The 17,041-nt window shown below is 41.0% G+C and overlaps 1 protein-coding gene across 4 annotated transcripts in view; it reads right to left on the bottom strand.

Moving 5' to 3' along the window:
* LOC116273273 (probable phospholipid-transporting ATPase IM) overlaps positions 1-16,375 on the bottom strand; it is a 152,842-nt gene extending 136,467 nt beyond the window's left edge. Inside the window, exons 1-3 of one of the 4 annotated variants that reach the window (XM_031662246.1) lie at positions 15,000-16,375; positions 6,344-6,435; positions 2,875-2,937 (exon numbers count right to left, since the gene is read on the bottom strand). The gene's annotated coding sequence lies outside the window, so the exon portion shown is untranslated. Of the gene's footprint in view, positions 1-2,874; positions 2,938-4,454; positions 6,288-6,343; positions 6,436-14,999 lie in introns of those variants that run through there. The other 3 variants (XM_031662243.1, XM_031662244.1, XM_031662245.1) reach the window with 3 other exon arrangements.
* Between the last annotated feature and the right edge of the window lie 666 nt (positions 16,376-17,041).

The following is a 17,041-nucleotide window of genomic DNA, read 5'->3' as shown; positions in this document are numbered from 1 at the left end:
TCAAGAGGGGAAAGGATACCCAATTTAACAAATGGTGCTGGGATAACTGGCAAGCCACATGTGGAAGAATGAAACTGGATTCTCATCTCTCACCTTATACAAAAATCAACTCAAGATGGATCAAAGACTTGAATCTAAGACCTGAAACTATAAAAATTCTAGAAGATAACATCAGAAAAACCCTTCTAGACATTGGCTTAGGCAAAGACTTCATGACCAAGAACCCAAAAGCAAATGCAACAAAAACGAACATAAATAGATGTTACTTAATTAAACTAAAAAGCTTCTGCACAGCAAAAGAAATAATCAGCAAACAGACAACCCACATGTAGGAGAAAAATCTTCACAATCTATACATCCAACAAAAGACTAATATCCAGAATCTGCAATGAACTCAAACAAATCAGCAAGAAAAAAAACAAGTGGATCCCATCAAAAAGTGGGCTAAGGACATGAATAGACAATTCTCAAAAGAGGATATACAAATGGTCAACACACATAGGAAAAAATGCTCAACATCACTAATGATCAGGGAAACGCAAATCAAAACCACAGTGCAGTACCACCTCACTCCTGCAAGGATGGCCATAATCAAAAAAGAATAAATGTTGATGCAGATGTGGTAAAAAGGAAATACTTTTACACTGTTGGTAGGAATGTAATCTAGTGCAACCATTATGGAAAACAATGTGAAGGCTCCTTAAAGAACTAAAAGTAAATCTACCATTTGACCCAGCAATCCCACTCCTGGGTATCTACCCAGAGGAAGAGAAGTCATTATACAAAAAAGATACTTGCACACGCATGTTTATAGCAGCACAATTCACAATCGCAAAAAATATGGAAGCAGCCCAAATGCCCATCAATCAACAAGCAGATAAAGAAAATGTGGCATACACACACACACACACACACACACACACACACACATACATACACCATGGAATACTACTCAGCCATAAGAAGGAACGAAATAATGGCATTTGCAGCAACCTGGATGGAATTGGAGACCATTATTCTAAGTGAAGTAACTCAGGAATGGAAAACCAAACATTGTATGTTCTCACCCATAAGTGGGAGCTAAGCTATGAGGATGCAAAGGCATAAGAATGATACAATGGATTTTGGGGACTTGGGGGAAAGGGTGGGAGGGGGAGTGAGGGAAAAAAGACTACAAATTGGGAACAGTGTATGCTGCTCAGGTGATGGGTGCACCAAATCTCAGAAATCACCACTAAAGAACTTATTCATGTAACCAAACACTACCTGTTCCCCAAAAGCCTATTGAAATTTGAAAAACAAAAAGACCCCATGTGTGTGTGTGTACACATGAGGGAATGTGTTTGTATAGAAAAAGAGACAGACAGTAAGGAAGCAAACGTGGCAAAATAGTAATAATTGTAGAATTAAGTTATGAGTGTTCATCGTATCATTCTTTCAATTATGTAACATTCAACATTTTCAAAATTAAAAGTTAGGGGAAATGTAAATAAGAATAATGTTATTGAGAAATGTTTAAAGACATAAAAGGTGTCTTTGATTATAATTCTAAGTTTAAAGAGGAAGTTTCAAAATAACGTACAGGATAATTCTATTTGGGGATATATATTTGGATCAATATACACAAATACATTAATAGAGGTCACTATAATTGGAGCCCTGTAAAGTTGTGCAACACAGCAACCTCAAGAATTTATCTCTAGGCAGCATGATTATGGTGACTTCTGCTTTCTTATTTTTATTTCCAAAAATTACCTACTTTTACATATATGCATTAATACATACATACACATATACATATGAATTACTGTTTAAGAGAATGAGACCTGGATCTTAGATCATGTTAGAACATATCAAAACTTTGCAACACTGGGTCCTGTTGAAAATCTGTTTGTGTTAAAGCCAGTTAATCTTATCTTTACACTATTAAGATTAAATATAATTAAATCATTTTACTTGAAAAAAATGGGTGACAATAATTCTAGACTCCTGATTACCATTGGGAATATGAATATATTGCTCCAGAGGGCATAACTAATGGCCTATGGGTGGGAACCACATTGAGACAGAATTCAGCTCATTATAAGACTGAATGTTGCAATGAACAAGTATCTAACAAGGGAATGAAATGCATCATGCTCTAAGTACCTGTGGAAGTAGGTTAACCACCTATTAGGGATGGTATTGGAAGGAGGGACAGGGCACTATGTAAACTCTAATTACATAGTAGCCTGTCACTGACTAACTAGAGACAAAAGAGAAAATCAACACTCTCTGGTGTGGATGCTATATTAAAGAAATTGGATTCAGTAAACTGAAGTGTAATACTTTTAATTAATCCACCAAATTACTCAACCAAAAAACCAAAGTGTGTTTTCTGCAATCATGACCAAAATTATTTCTAACTATATGAACTCTGTTTTAAATGTTGGTGTGTTCACACAATGGAACACTGCTTTGAAATTTAAAATGAAGAACAAACTATTAATACACGCAACTGTGTGAGTATATGTCAAAAACCTTATGCTGAGCAAAAGCAGCAATACAAAAGAACACATGCTGTATGATTTCATTTATATTCATTTCAAAAGTAGATAAAACTGATCTGACAGAAATCAAAAGATGGCCACAATGGGTGTAGAAAGAATGAATGAAAAGGGGCACAGGGGAACTTTCTGGGGTGATAGAAATCAATGTTCTATATCTTGTTTTATACACCCTTGGTAGTTACATGGGTGTATATAATCGTCAAAGTTCATTGAGCTGAACACCTAGACCTGTGTGCTTTTTGTATATAAATTAAACTTCCACGAAAAAATTAAAATTATATTTTTAAAACATCACTTTGCATCATTGGAAGAACTCAAAACTTACCAAGCGATTTCTTTTTACTGTAGAACTACCTGATCTTTCACCAGGTCTCAACAGGTGGCCGACCTAAGAAAGCAGAAGTATGCAATATTAGTATCTGAAAAATGCACAATAACTATAAATTTGCCTCCTTTAACTTTCTTCCTAGACAAATCTAGATAACTAGGAAGTCACTGACACAGGAAGGAACAACAGATTGAATTTATCAGGCTTTAGTCCAGCCAGATAAGAATAATTCTGTACAAAAATAATCTTTGTATTTTAAAGGCCATATGAGACAACTCAAGGTAAGCACAAATATGCCACTCAATTTGGCATTAAAATTGAGTGAAACAGATCTCAAATCCTGTGAATCAGAATATCTCAGGGGTAAGGTTCCAGAATCTGCCTTTTATTTAAGTGCCATAGGTGACTCTTTCACAAGCCATAGCTGAGAACCACAACTGAACTTCGAGAACTATGTGTGAGAGGAAATTACTGCCCAGGCTCTAGAGAAACAAAATGCAATCCAAAACTTTCCCTCAATTTATTCTCATGTATGTAAGTCTTCTCTGGGCAGTTATTTTTTTAAAACCAGAATAATATCATTATTAGATTTCATTTTTCCCTACATGTGGTCTAATTTCCTTCATTCTGTAAACTCTTAGAGATTTAGAATGAGAAATGAAGGAGCAAACAAGTGATTTCAAACATTCAAAACCCAAAATACCATGGAAATAAACGCACTTTTGCAAACATATGACGGTGCAGGCAGAGGTACTGACCGCATGCTCTTTCAGTTAGAAAAAACAAAATGACTGGTTTGTTTCCTGCTCAGGAAAGTGGTGTGGCAGGATGCAGCCAACGTACATAAAGAAGAAGTTGGTCAGTCATATGGTGACCAGAGAAGGGGAAGAACAACACTTATGGCTTAGTAGTTACAAGAAAAGAGGTTGCAGAGGAAGTTCATCAACACGCACTCTCCACTACAAATCACCAAGAAGTCTAAAAAGCCTGAGACCATTTCTTCCTTTTCTGGCCCCTGGGGTATGCCTGACAAACAGGGTCACTGATACTTTGCAGGACCCAGTGTTTTATAGGGACCAGGTAACTAAAACTTATGAATCCAAGCAAGGAGATAGGGGTGTCGCTGCCAGGTGTTGCTAAAAGCAAGGCTAGGTCATCATATATGACCCCATCAGTAACTCCCCTGTGGCTCCCTCCGCACCTTCAATCAGCTGCCAGCAAGGCTGCCCAAGACCATGCCTCCTAGCCCCACCTCTCTACTCCCCCACCCCAGCCCCAAGCAGTGGGTTATCTCCAGGACATGCCTGCTGACCAGTGCTTGCTCTCCCGCTATGTTCCTCCCTTGTTCCAGGCGTGGCCACCTGTAGACCAGTGTCCACATCAAAGCCAGAGTCATCATTATAAAAGGAGAATGGCATCATGTCACACTCCTGCTAAAAACCCTGCCAACACCTCTTGTTGGCCTCAGGAAAAAAGCTGTAACATGACTCCTAGGACCTTCTGCAACGTGGTCCCTGCTCATCTTTCCAGCCTGATTCCTCATCACTCTCCCTCCCTGTTCCCATGCTTCTCTGCACCTCCTCATGTCTGCACTCCAGAAATATACAACTCAGCTTCCTTCCATTTGGGAGCCTTCACACATGCTCTTCCCTCTGCCTGTAGCCATCTGTCTCCACTCCCTTTATCAGACTAGCTCCTTTTCATCTGTCCAATGGCAACTCATATATCATTTCCTTTAGGAGGCCTTCTCCGACTTCCCCAAATCAGAGATAGGAGGAGCATTTCCTGTGCGTTCCCGTAGAACCTGGCACTGCCCATGTGAGAGCCCCAATCACTCTAGAATACATTTTTCTATTATATTGGCTATTTTCCTATTATTCCACAAACTCCTTTAGGACAGGGCTCCATAGCTGTATCTCCAGCATCTAATGCCTGTCTAGCACATAGTAATGCTCAGTAAACACTTGTTGAATGAAAGATTAATTTCCACAAGAAATGGAGGAAGGGCTTCCAAATGCTAAAAGACATTTTCCTTTCCGTAACTATCCCTCCCTGGATCCCAGACCCCAGTCCCCAGGCCCAAAATGTCTCAGATCTGCCTTCTCAAGCTGGAGTGGCTGCAGCTTTTTTGGCTGCTCCCTCCCTTTTTCTGGTCCCTATCTTCTTACACACCCTTATCTTCAGCCTGGGAAGAACCTCAAAGCATGAGCAAAACTGGGTTAGCAATAGGAAGAGTGTTGCAGGCAAATTGAAGAGCAGAAGAAAGAAGAGAAAATGAGCAAATCTGGGGAGAGGAGGCACTATAATTACAAAGGAAGATACACAAAAAGGATGTTTGGCGGTAAAGACTTCCTGTGAAAAATACCACAGACACAAGTGAGTTTTCATGGGTGAAGGACTTTGTTGTTTCTTTGTTTCACAAAATACTCAAACAAAAAACAAAATTGTTTTTGTTTCGCAGAATAGTCATAGAAACAAATACAAAATGGTACTGGGCAGGTGAATGAATTCTGTGACAATGACATCTGTATCTGGTGGCCCCACTTGCCCAGAGGATAAAGGCTCATCAGCAAGTTCCAAGCCAACTTGTTAGGGCTTGAAAATTCGCCAGTGGGACTAAGTCAACATGTTCTGTGTTCATGGGCTGAGTCCCCAGAGCAGAGGAAAAGAAGAACAATTCTTTAAGCAAGATGAAAAAAAGAGGGGACTCTGTACCCAAACAGTGGCAATGAGAATGCAGACAGAAGACATTTATCTCTCAGAAAGCTAATCAAAGTACCAGGCACTTGGCAGCTTATCCTTTCTTTGTCCTTATCGGTTTGCTAGATTGGTTTGTGGGATTGGTACTAACAGATAACAAAGATGAACTTAAATACAATTGTGTAATGTAAGGTAACTAAGGAGAAAATATCCGTGTAACCTCTTCTCTATCTTATTTTAGATCTTCCTGCTAGCACTTCTCAGTTTAAAAGTTTCTAGACATTCAAACATAAAGCAATGTCATATTCTTCCATATTCTTCCTAAAATTACTTTTAAAACATACAGCTATGTTGCTATTGTTAATTTCTCCAATATCATCTTCCAAAGTGTCTTTGAAACCTTTTATTTTGAACATACTGAATAAATCTATTTTTCAATTTTAGCCATTTTTCCTTGTGTAGAAAATATTCTGTCATGGGAATTATATAATCACTATTGCATGAAATAAACAATATTTCTCTAAGATTTCCAGAAGTTGTTTCTTATTAATGATCCTAGTCAAGTGTTGTCACTCTCTAAAACATAAAGTAACATCGAAAAAATAAGAATTGACATTCAAGTCCATGTTTCCTCAAATCCAGTCTTTTTCTAGTAGCAATGACAATCAGGTATACTTTACGGAGGACTCATAGTAATGTAGCAGATTCTAGTTTAACTCTAGAAGCAACATTTAGTTCTGTCATTCTTGCAAATTTATCAACTCACCGAAATACCACCACTGATACTCGCTCCACCTCTAAAGGTTGTCGGAGTAAAGAAAAAGTCATCTTTCGCTGAACTTTTGGAACAGTAAAGATCTAAGGAAATAGAGTAAACAAAATCAGTTGAAAGAAAAAGGTTTGCTAAAGTCAAGTCTAGCTCTAGAAGCAGGAACTTAGGATTTTGAAATTTAACCCTTTACAAGTACTGAAGCAAACAATATTTACAAGAATAAGTTCTCCCTCTTAAAAACTGCCTCAAAGTAGAGGAAATGGAAAAACGAAAGCTGTTGGATGGGTCTTATCTTTCCCTTAGCTTCGTCTTATGCCAGGGATTAAAATGGTAGTTTCTTCATGTGCAAATCCTAGAGGGTTGTTTTTAATAAGGGAAGTGTGAGAAAGTAGAGAGAGGAATGTAGCAAATAATAGCTACGGACTTTACATATATTAATTTATTTTTAAAAGCAATGCATATTTGTTTTAAAGATTGAAATTCGCACTTCCACAATTTTTTTTTTTTACATTTCAGGTTTAGGTGTTGAATCTTGGTCATGGAAAATAATTTTCTAATGCAAGAAATAGCAAAGTCAAAAGAAGATGCCAGTTTGTGCAGGGAAATTAAAGAGTTGGTTTTAGACACCTTGAGATTGAAGATAACAAGACCTCCATGCTGGAACTGCTACTTAAGCATCCTGTGAGGAAGAGATCAGCCTTCCACAAGGAAGTCTCTTCTTACACTGAAAATGGGCACATCTGGGTGCAGGTGATGCACCACTTTAAGCAAAGGATTAAAATGGAGAGTCTCTTTAATGCTCTGAGGCCATACAGCAATCAAGTTATTACAGCTAATTCCCCTTGCTCTGATTCCATGCTCACCAAGCAACCTGCTGATAATAATCTGCTTTCCCACAGAAGCCTGCCCACAGGGAAAGAATGCACTTGTCATGCTGGAGTGAACATTCTGGTTCTCCTGACAGAGTATGTATTTTAAATTAATAAATTGTCATTCTTATTTTATATCATCAGTTTCCTGAGCTACTATTAATCTGCCCCCAGAAAGATCTGTTTTGGGTGTGCTATTGAATTACAGTCCACAGTCTACAGGACAAATGGCCCACTCTGGCCATAGTAAACTCACCAAAAGCCATCCAAGAGAACAGCCCTCAGAGCTGTTCGGGGGGATGGGGAAGCAGGACATGGTGGTCAGAAGCCTGTCCTTTGGGGCCACACACCCTATTCTTGGATTCCTGCTTTTCCCACTAACTCATTACAGAATCTGGGGCAAATACGCTCTGTAAACTTCAGAGCCAACCTGGGTGGGTCGTGGGGACAGGGCACATAATGAGAGTGTGCATTTGATATTAGTTATCTTAAAGGCAGACCATTGATGTCTCTTTGTCAACGTTTCTGCATAAACATTAGGAACAAATGAGGACAGCAAGTGTAACTCCTTTAAGACATTCTGCAATAAAAGAAAGGAGACAATGGCTGGGCAGGGTGGCTTATGCCTGTAATCCCAACACTTTGGGAGGTTGAAGTGGGAGGACTGTTTGAATCCAGGAGTTCTGGACCAGCCTGAACAAATAAATAATTATTTATTTATTTGTCTCTACACAAATAAATAAATAAACGGACATAAGAGTGAACAGATGATGGGACTTAAACAGAAGCTGTGTTTGCAGTGAGGAGCTAGGGGGCATGTGGTAAACTGAGGGGTTAGGGCCAGTGGAAAGAGAAAGATTGAAGACATGAAGTAGAGTGACAGAAAAGCAAAGGAATTAGAGGAGATTGGAAAAGAACGGGAAAAGGAAGGAGCCAGGGCAGTTGAGAAAGAGACAGGAGCAGTGGAGGCCAGGAAAAAGCACAGGCAGAGCCTTGGCAGTCCACCTCGCTGGCCCGGAGACCTACCCAGGCGAGCCCCTCCCTGCCTGTCTCCTATCTGAGAGCCTAGGGAGGAACTGAAGTGTTCCCACCAGGGTGGGGATCTTCTACTTCCTTTAGGTATGGGTGTTCTCCAGTTCTCTGAAGACTCAGGACAAAGCAGGCCAAAGACGAAGGGACCCAATATGGAACATGCCCAAGCCCAGACTCAATACCCAATGTACCCAACCCTAGATCGCTTTCTATGCTCCCTTCTCTGTTCTGCTCTGCTTGCCTCCTCTCCTCTTTGGAGACAGAGTTCTACACAGAAGAGACTTTTAGAATAGCAAGGTTCAAGTCCCAGCTCAGTGGCTTTCTATCTAGCATTACTTTGAGCAAGTCACGTACCCTGCCTGAGACTCAATCTCCACATCTGTAAAGTGGAGATGGGAATGCCTTCCTCCAAGCTGTGTGAGGTTAAGTAGACAGATATGAACAGTTCACTCCATAAAAATGTGTTCCCTCCACCTCATTTCCACCTCCCCAGTCTACTTTTTCTCCTCTTACTCCATCTCCTTCTCTCCCAGTTTCCTTTCCGTTTCCCTAACGTTTCTTCACAATTCTCAATAAGGCCCCTGCTTCCCATCCCAACCCAACATCTCTCTGAGGACTAACCCAATGAAGCATGGAGAGGAAGAGGCTCCCTTTGAGGGCTGCACCAGTGTGGGCTTGAGCAGGAGCCCAGCCTGAGGATGGCAAGCAAGGATGACAGGAGGAAGGAACAAGCCCGTCTCTCCTCCGGCTGCCCAGCCCTTCCCCTTTCCTCCCTCTGGCCCTAGGTTCCCAGAGCCTGAAGAGCAAAGCCTCAGAGAGTCCTCCCACCTTGGGACCCATGTAGGGGTGACCTTGCTGTCACACCCACAGGCATCCCTGCCTGCCAACCCAAAATACTACCTGCAGCCCCAGTGCTGGCCCCCTGAGGATCAGGTAGGATTGGGGAACTGAAACTCAGCTACGAGACCCCAGAGACTGGCGATCCAGATGAAGCAGAGAAATCTCAGCCTAAGAGCTAAGACCAGTGAGAGAAAAGGAACAAGCCCAGGTTTCTGCCCTGAACGTGTGCAGCTTTGAGTGTGAGTGTGACGGTGGGCACTAGAGATAATTCTATTCGGTATCGGTGACAGCTGCCAACAGCCACAGTGCTTGTAGATTGTAGGAACTGTACAAAAGTAGAAGTAAAAAAAAATATTAAGCAAATCTGTGTATGTGTGTATGTGTGGGCGCGTGTAAAAGTCAAATTTATAAGGCCGGGCACGGTGGTTCACACCTGTAATCCCAGCACTTTGGGAGGCCGAGGCGGGTGGATCACCTGAGATCAGGAGTTCAAGACCAGCCTGACCAACACGGAGACACCCCATGTCTACTAAAAATACAAACATTAGCTGGGCGTGATGGCGCATGCCTGTAGTCCCAGCTACTTGGGAGGCTGAGGCAGGAGAATCGCTTGAGCCCAGGAGGCAGAGGTTGCAGTGAGCTGAGATCGTACCACCGCACTCCAGCCTGGGCAACAGAGCAAAACTCCATCAAAAAAAAAAAAAAAAAGCCAAATTTATAAATGGCTTGCAACTACAGGTATATGCAATTACCATGCCTCAACAATAAATTATTGTTATATTTCCTGTATAACAAATAGCAGGTTAATTGTTGTGAGTTGTCATGTCCATACAGGAGTCTCTTTATATTCTAGTCATGCAGCCGTTACCCAGCCACAACATTTCAAAGCTGCCCTTCTTCCTCTCACGTATCCCCTGTTCATTTTCCTTCTTGGTCTCCTGGTTTCCTCTTTTTTATTATTATTATTTTTTTTTTTCCATAGGTTATTGGGAAACAGTGTTTGGTTACATGAGTAAGTTCTTTAGTGGTGATCTGTGAGATTTTGGTGCAGCCATCACCCAAGTAGTATACACTGCACCCAATTTGTAGTCCTTTATTCCTCACCCCCTTCCTGCCCTTTCCCCCTGAGTCCATAAAGTCTACTGTGTCATTCTTATGCCTTTGCATCCTCATAGCTTAGCTCCCACTTAAGAGTGAGAACATACAATGTTTGGTTTTCCCTTCCTGAGTTACTTCAATCAAAACTTCAGGGAACAATGGAAGCACTTATGAAATGCATTCTATTTTCCTTTTCTCTTTTCTTCTCTTCCTTTCCTAGCCTGCTCTTGCTGGTCTCTTTCTCATTTTCCCCTCCTTGTCCTCATCCTGTCCCTCTTCTCTCAACCCTGCTTTGGCCATCTTCCTTCCTCTTCTCACTTCCCTATTGCTCCGCCAGTGCTGGGGTTAGGCCGCCCAAGTTTGCTCCTGTTAACCCTAGAATCTCAAGTAAGTTCCCCTCCCTTCTAAGCTCCAGTTTTCTCCTCTGTGGACTCAGAGCAACTCATAGGATCACTAGGAAAACTAAACCAATCCATTCCCATAAAGAAAAGCTCAACGCCTCCTGCCACAAAGTTAGTAGTCAATAAGGGAAAGCGATGATTATTTTTATTTTTCTTAAAATGTATTTTTTTAACTCTCCACGTGAAGAAAACCTCCTACCAAATTTGAGAACCATCTCCTCCCTCTACTGACATTCAATTATCAAAGACTTATCAGGTGCCTAGTCTATATCTAACCTGGGCTGGGCACGAGGGAGGCAAAAATTCATTTCCAGTCTTTCGAAAGCCCACAGTCTGGGGAAGATGAGAGCAGACAGACACATAAAAGACCACTCAAATGGTGAGTGTAGGCCAGGCGCAGCGGCTCACACCTGTAATCCCAACACTTTGGGAGTCCAAGGTAAGCAGATGCCCCCTGTCTCCTCACTTGAGTCCAGGAGTTTGAGAGCAGTCTGGGAAACATGGCGAAATCCCGTCTTTACAAAAAACACAAAAAATTAGCCGGGCATGGTGGCTCACACCTCCAGTCCCATTGCCTGGGAGGCTAAAGTGGGAGGACCACTTGAGCCCAGAAGCTCAAGGTTGCAGTGAGCTGTGATTGCGCCACGTCACTCCAGCCTGGGTGACACACAAGTCCCTGCCTCAAAATAAATAAATAAATAAATATTTTTAAAAAGGATGATGAATGTAGGGCTATGGTAGAAGGAGGGATGGAGAACTATGGAGGCAGAGAGAATGCAGTCACATTCTGCATTCTGACTTTGCAGAGTCAGCGAAGACCTCACAGATGGCAATTGTGAGTTGAGTCCTTTTGAAAGGAAAGGAAGAGCTTCCTAAACAAAATAAGGTAAGGACAAGTTAAAGGAATAGCATGAGGAAAGGCCAAGTGTTATGAAAGGGAAGGAAGGTTTGGGGAGCAGTGATAGTCGTGGCAAGCAGAGCATACAGGCACAGGAAGAATGTGCAGTGATATGGGGCTGGCAAGGAAGGTAAGAGCTGGATTCTGAAAGGATCATCTTCATCAGTGTCCTCATCATCACCGCCATTCACTGGGGACTTGGCCTTGTGCTAAGCACTTGATGTGTGTTGTCTTATTCAGTCCTCCCCAAAACTCTATGAGCAGGAATTATCATTATCCCCATTTTATAGATAAGGTGACACAGAGCATCGCTATGGTCAAGATCCTGTGGTTGCTCCTGCAGGTTGCAGGGAGACAGAAGAGGTATCTAAGTAGAATGGCACAATTAGAATTCAGCCCTCTTTTCCATTATCCTTGTTCCTTTTTGTCTTTCTGTGCCAGTCCAGGCTGTCAGAGATTTTAGGAAGGTTAATCTCACAGTATGGGCTGGCAGAAAAGGAGATGGGGGAGCAATGACAACTGGCAAATGGGGCTGAATTCTAGAAATGTTTCCATAGTTAAATATGCAGTTTATAAATGATAAATGATCTGTATGGGCCAGACATGGTGGCTCATGCCTGTAATCCCAGCTGGAAGGCCGAGGAGATGGATTGCTTGAGCCCAGGAGTTAGAGACCAGCCTAGGCAACATAGTGAGATCCCGTCTTTTCAAAATAAAATAAACGGTCTGTGTGTTTGGATGCAGAACAAGGAGGAATCTGGGGTGACTTCCAGGTTTTTGCCTTGGGACTCTGAGGGAATAGAGGTGCCACTATGACGATAAATACAGCAGTAAAGGGAAAAGGAGGAGAAGGTGAAGGGGCAGAAGAAGGAATTGGGATGAAAAAATAATGAATTTAGTTTGAAAATGTAGGCCTCTTGATCATTGAAAACATCTTCACAGCACAAAAGACAAAAAAACAGATTTGTAGACTTGGAATCATCAACATATAAGGAAGGAGCGAAGTCAAGGGGAATGAATGACCTCACCCAGAAAGAACAAGAGGTGAGGAAAAGACAGGATGAGGAACAAGGACAGAGCTCTAGAGGGCGCTCAACTGCAAAAGAAAGGTCAGAGAAGGATCCATTGAAATGAAATGCTGTGGCCCTCCCTCTGTGACCTCTTCCCCCAGGCATCTAGCACAGTGCCTGGCACTGGGTAGGTACTCAAATTTCAGTTGAGTAAATAAAAGGAGAAAGAAAAGCAAGGTAGCTTTAAAGTAAGGAAGGAACATGTTTCCAAAAACATAACAATCAATATGTAATATTTAACAAGAATTTTTATTATATTTGAAATATATAATGTTGCTAGGGGGTTACCATTTTTTAATATCTTTTCATGAGAAATTCTAAAAATAAATACTTGTTTCTAATTCCTACTCATGCTATACAAGAATCTAGATTACACACATTAAGTTTTGTTTTTTATTTATTTTTTTATTTTATATATTTTTTTAGAAACAGAGTCTCGCTCTGTCACCCAGGCTGGAGTGCAGTGGCCTGATCTCAGCTCACTGCAACCTCCACCACACGGTTCAGACAATTCTCCTGCCTCAGCCTCCTGAGTAGTTGGGATTACAGGCATGCGCCACCAAGCCTGGCAAATTTTTGTATTTTGTAGAGACGGGGTTTCACCATGTTGGCCAGGGTAGTCTCAAACTCCTGACCTCAAGTAATCCGCTCGCCTCAGCCTCCCAAAGTGCTGGGATTACAGGCATGAGTCACTGCATCCAGCCAAACATACATTAAGTTTAATTTCAATGAGAGCTACAATTTCCAATTTACTTTTAGATGGTGAGTTAACTTTTTTCCCACTAAATGAAAATATTCAATATGCCACATATGAACAAAATAAAATTCTCCCACCCACAAAAAAATCCTCCAGGGATACAAAAAAATCATTTGTTCCCTTATTTTTAAAGACTTCTGCAGAGACAATATACAGGCACAATATAGGTTAAAATAAATCACTCTGTGGTTTCTCAAAAAAAGTGAAAATAGATCCACCATATGATTCAGCAATCCCACTACTGGGAATATATCCAAAAGAAATAAAATAAGTACATTGAAGAGATACCTGCACTCCCTTGTTTATTGCAGCACTATTCACAATAGCCAAGATATGGAAGCAATTATGTTTATTCTTGAGGAATAAAATTTTTAAATGTGGTATTTATATTCAATGGAACATTATTCAGCCATGAAAAAGAATAAAACTCTATCATTTGCAGCAACGTGGATGGAACTGGAAGATATTATGTTAAGCAAAATAAGCCAGGCACAGAAAGACAAATATCACATATCCTCTGTCATATGTGGGAGCTAAAAAAGTTGATCTCATGAAGGTAGAGAGGGAGAATGGTGGTTACCAGAGGCTAGGAAGGGGAAGAGGAAGAAGGGGATGAAGACAGGCTAGTTAATGGGTACAAACATATAGTTAGATAGAAGGAACAGATTCTAGTATTTGATAACACAGTAGGATGACAATAGATAATGCTAATTTATTGCACCTCAAAATAGCTAGCAGATTTGAAATGTTCCCAACACAAAGAAATGATAAGTGTTTGAGGTGATATATATGCTAATTGCCCTGATTTGATCATTGCACATCGTATGCATATACCAAAATATCACATGTACCCCATAAATATGTGCAGTTATTACATATCACATAAAAAATAAAAAATAAATTTTAAAAAATCAAAACTGAAATCACTCTGAGATTACATTTTGCAGTAAAGGCCAGCATGGAGCAACAGCTGAGTAAAAGGGGGAGGGGGGGGGGCGGGGAAAATGCTTCATGGGCACAGGTGTTGGTAATCCCACAAGAACACCTCTATTTCCTCATTTCCTTTCTAACAAGCCTTCAGCTTCCAATTAATGTTTTTCACCAGTTTTCTTTTCTTCAAAACAGCTAATTGTTAACCAGGGACCCGAGACACTCTCTTGCCTATAAACAAAACAACTAGAAGGATACCTTTTTCTGTTCAGACAAATTTTAGCACTGAAAACATAACCCTCAAACCGCAGAGGGCTAGCTCAGTGCAAACTGTTCATGTCTAAAGCATAAATTGACCATAAACAATATATTGAATAGGTGCACTGGATACAAACTCCATGAAAAAAATAAAACCAACTACCACCAAAGGAAGTGAACAAGACCTACAAACCAAGAAGAAATGCACATTTATGCTGCTGTCATTGATCATTTAATAGGCATGCTAACAGAAAAAAAAATAGAAATTTCAAACAACAAAAAAGAAAATGTCCTATCTCCCATTTCCAACTAACTCCCCCAAATTTATTTTTTCACAAAAGGAGAATAATAAAGAATATTTGTGAAATCTTAGTCACCAAGATGAAAACAGCAAAAAAAAATAGGGATCTGGAGAAAAGAAACAGATCGTTCCAACCAGCCCACAGCTAAATTTCCACTTCATCTCACTAACCATTGAATGCTACCCATCTACTCACCTCAACCCAGACCTAATCCTCTCCCCCAAAAGGAAGATTTCCCAGCAGTGCAGGAAGATCAAACATGACCATGTCAAGGGGAAAAGCAAGGCTACTCTGAAAGCTCGAGCGATGATACAGAACACAGACTGGGTCTCTAGGGGGTATTCTTGAAAACCTGAGATCAAGTCCCGGAAAAACACTCTTGACCACTTACCACCACCGGAAGCTGCTAGATGGCAATCAGAATCAGCATCTCATCAGAAGAAGAGGAAGACGTTACAAGAAAGCAGCTTCACTACCAGTGAGGAATTGAGGGAGAAAAGCACTCCTTGGAAAAATGCTGAAAGCCCTGAAGAGCCTCTCCTTCCCTAGTTGCCTGCTCCTGCTGACAGGACAGAACTGGTTAATCTTGGAGAAACAAAAGGAAAATCCCAAGAGGCTGGCTTCTGAGGATGGCTTCTTCTATGGGAATCAAGAATTCAGAAGGATGAAAATGAACTGTGGAAGGGGACACCAGCTACCAGGTCTGCTTACCAAACTTTTACCAGCCCTTGACTGAGCAAGATAAGCAAATCTCTTTGCAGTTCCCACCTGCTTTTGCAGAGATGAAAGAATCAGCAGTGAGTTTTTGTCTTTTTTTTTTTAATCATCACAAGGGAAGTTCGGCTCTCTTATGGATGAAAGCTAAGCATACTCAAGAGACATTTAGTAGGCAAAGCAATGACACTTCTTTCCCAACATCCTTAATTTCAGCACAGAGGATGCAAACATTAACCCTGATGATACCAAAGAACAAATGCCCATAGGAAATGGTTTTACATTTTTTAGTTTGGAATTGCTTTTAAGGGGGTTCTGGTCGTTAAAGTGGGATTAGATGAAAATAAAATATTTTGGTGCATATCTATTTTTAAAAGGAAGAATATGGCTTCTTTTAAATATGCCTAAAGCCATCTAGGAATTTTCCAGAAGTTGCATCAGATTTGCCAGTTAAGTACTGAAATCAAATAGATTTTAATCATGTCTTTATCACCAGAGCAAGCTAATCCCCTGCGCACTGTCAACTCCACTCTCCTGGAACATCCTCACACTGGGCCCTCAGGTTTTCACAGAAACAGGAGCCTTTTCCTACCAAGGTTCCACAGTAACAAGAAACTACTATCTCTCCAGAATCCAATGAGGACCACATTTTCTTTATCAGAACAGATAGGAGACTGAAACCACCTTTGCAAAAATTATAACAGTGAGAAAATTATGACAGTGAAAGACATCTAACCTAACTGACTCCATCTTGCTTCTAACCTCCAAGATGTCCTTGTCATTCCTGGGCACAGGCTGAACTAACTTTGGGAAAAATTTAGTTTATAGTTTAACTTTGCAACAAAGATGGTAACAGCCCTTCCCCAAACAAACCCCCTTCTTACCTAGGGACCAGTCTGCCTTTGTAGGACTAACAAATTAGCTACAAGATTAGAAATAACGGCTTAAGAGTCATGCAGCCAGAGGCTGCGAGATTCTGAACCTCCCCATATTGCTCCTGAATGGTTTACAGAATTAACCAGGAACAGAAGACAGCAAGGAAAACCCAGTTCAACCTCCTGTGATTTCATCTTCAACTCTTCCGACCAGCATTCCCCGCTTTCTGACCCCCTACCCACAAAATTATCCTTAAAAACCCCAATCCCCAAATTTTCAGGGAGACTGCTCTGAGTAATAATAAAACTCCTGTCTCCCATACAGCTGCCTCTGTGTAAATTAAACTCTTTCTCTGTTGCAATTCCCCTGTCTTAATAAATTGGCTCTGTCTAGGCAGCAGGCAATGAGAACCCATTGGGCAGTTATGAGACCTCTGAATTCTGAGCTACTCCACATCTCCAGTTATTTGCATTCTGATCCAACTACCTGCCTCCTCCTCCTCTCTCAAGGATAGTATTCCCCAAGCATATCCTTTCCATACGCCATAAAACAGCAAAAACAGACATTTTAAAGGGATGAGATCAATAAGGACAATTCAAAGTTTTAGTATTTTCTTCCTGCACCCCAGAGGAGCTATTCAGAACCTG

The sequence above is a fragment of the Papio anubis genome, unplaced genomic scaffold, assembly GCF_008728515.1.
Source record: "Papio anubis isolate 15944 unplaced genomic scaffold, Panubis1.0 scaffold50, whole genome shotgun sequence".
NCBI lineage: Eukaryota > Metazoa > Chordata > Mammalia > Primates > Cercopithecidae > Papio > Papio anubis.
The sequence above is the reverse complement of the archived record's forward strand: the minus strand, read 5'-3'. Positions and strand labels throughout refer to the sequence as shown.